The sequence below is a fragment of the Diabrotica undecimpunctata genome, unplaced genomic scaffold (assembly GCF_040954645.1).
Source record: "Diabrotica undecimpunctata isolate CICGRU unplaced genomic scaffold, icDiaUnde3 ctg00001419.1, whole genome shotgun sequence".
Taxonomy (NCBI): Eukaryota; Metazoa; Arthropoda; class Insecta; order Coleoptera; family Chrysomelidae; genus Diabrotica; species Diabrotica undecimpunctata.
Window position 1 is genome coordinate 24,735 of NW_027312279.1, and position 2,606 is coordinate 27,340.

The following is a 2,606-nucleotide window of genomic DNA, read 5'->3' on the forward strand; positions in this document are numbered from 1 at the left end:
AATGCTACTGTCTTATCCACGTTAAAGCTAAGTAAGTTGGAGTCTGACCAAGCCTTGATTATAAGCAAATCAGCGGATATAATTGAATGAAGCGTTGAAATATTAGAGCTGCTCCAAGTAATACTGGTATCATCAGCAAATAGAAAAATTTTCCCTTTAATTTTCAAGTATTTGATGTCATTAATGAAAAGTAAAAAAAAAAATTACGCGCTATCTCAGAGTCCTTAAATAATTCTTCATCATCATCATCATCTTGGTGCTACAGCCCTTAGAGGGCCTCGACCTTCTCAAGCTTTCTACGCCATTCTATTCTGTCCCTCGCTTGCATTTTCCAGTTGCCGACTCCGATCTTCTCGGCATCTTGTGTTACCCCGTCCATCCACCTCAGCTTTGGTCTACCCCGTCTTCTCATTCCCACGGGATGCACTGTTAGAATCTTTTTTATCATGTTTGACTCAGGGGCCCGGGCTACATGTCCTGCCCACTGCAGGCGGTTTCGCTTAATTATAGTGGTAATATCTTTACCACCAAACGTATGCTTGTAGATATTCTGCAGTTCAAAGTTATATCTACGCCTCCATATTCCGTTCTCACAGACCGCTCCAAATATCTTGCGTAGCACCTTTTTTTTCAAAAATGGATAGAGCGGATTCATCTGTTTTCGTTAGCGTCCATGCTTCTGATCCATATATGTGAGAACGGGGACTATCAGTGTTTGTTAGCTAAGTACTTTGATAGACCATGATAACACCTGTTTGCAATTATTATTCGCCTTTTTATTTCCTCAGATGTGTTATTATTGGGGTTAACCGATGTCCCTAGATATATGAACTCTTTGACTGCTTCGAAGTTTTGGTCATTGATGATTAAATTTTGTGTCAACATTTCCAGCTCTTGTGTTGGTGTTAGTCGCCATGAATTTGGTTTTAATTTGATTTATCTGTAACCCCATTCGTTCTGCTGCTGCTACTAGCTCGGTTAGGATTTCCGCAGTTCTCGCCCTAGTTCTTGTTATAATGTCCACGTCGTCTGCATATGCTAGAATTTGGACTGATCTATTAAATATTGTTCCCCTGCTATCTAAATTAGCGTCTCGTACAACTTTTTCTAAGGCGACATTAAAAAGCTGACACGCCAGCGCATCTCCCTGCCTTAACCCCCTATGTATTTGAAATGGGGTTGACGAGTCGTTTTGAATTTTTACTGCTGATAGCATCTTCGCCATTGTTACTTTTATCAAACATATGAGTTTTTTTGGAATTCCCAACTCATTCATAGCGTTGTAAAGACTTGGTCTTAAGACACTGTCATATGCCGCTTTAAAATCGACAAAAATATGATACATATCTATGTTACACTCTTGCGCTTTTTCGAGGATCTGTCGTAGTGTAAAGATCTGGTTAATGGTTGAACGTCCACGCCTGAATCCCGCCTGATATTCTCCTAGAAACATTTCAGTATAAGGCTTTAATCTCTCGTGCAAAATATTTGACAATATCTTGTATGCTGTATTTAGGAGAGTTATTCCGCGGTAATTATTGCATTCCAGTTGGTTTCCCTTTTTGTGTAACGGGAAAAATTAAGCCTAAGCTCCATTCTTCAGTCATTTGCTCCTCAGACCAAATTCTACAAACAATTTCTCGCATCACCTTGGTGATGCGAGAAATTGTTCCCCATACCTGGGGACCTATGGTTCGTTAGTTTTTCTATAGATTAAATAATTCTTAACGAGGTTTAATTTTGAGGAGCTCCTTTCAGCGGAGGCTGTATATAATACTATTGGTATTGTTAATAATACTCTAATCAAATTAAATTTATTTTCGTGGAAACTTCGTTTTTTAAAAACTTTATTTTCAAAAATACAATACAAGATACTTGTTGCCGAACTATAAATAAACGCTCTGAATACAATTAACAATTAACTTCCTAATAAGCTTAATTTATTATTAATTTATTATAAACAAGTGCGCCTATTTATACCTTCTGATCGGATGGACTGTGGTCGGCGTATTCCAGTGGAATTATCTGTTTATGTTTATATAATTATCACGATGTAAATTTTTGGGTATATTCCTTTTAAGTTTCTTCACTTATCACTTTATAGCCCCCATAAAAATTATTAGATCCTCCGAGATATAGTAAACTGATCGACATCCTTTGGAGATCGGTAAACTCATCACCGCAGATAGGTAAACTCATCACCAGCATTTTTTGCCCGCTGGCAAGGCGCTGGTTTCTAACAATATTAACATACATTTGTATTTAGATTTAAACTCCTAAATATGCAAGTTGTTTGAGTCTTCCACCGTTCTCGAAACATGGGAATTGTGTCAAGTAAGAAAAAATAGCGAAGTTCTCTAGAATCAAGTGATCTATCACCAAAAATTATTTTCTGCTGGGATGCCATCGCTACCTGGGGACCTATGGTTCCTTAGTTTTTCTATAGATTAAATAATTCTTAACGAGGTTTAATTTTGAGGAGCTCCTTTCAGCGGAGGCTGTATAATACTAATTGGTATTGTTAATAATATTCTAATCAAATTAAATTTATTTTCGTGGAAACTTCGTTTTTTAAAAACTTTATTTTCAAAAATACAATACAAGAT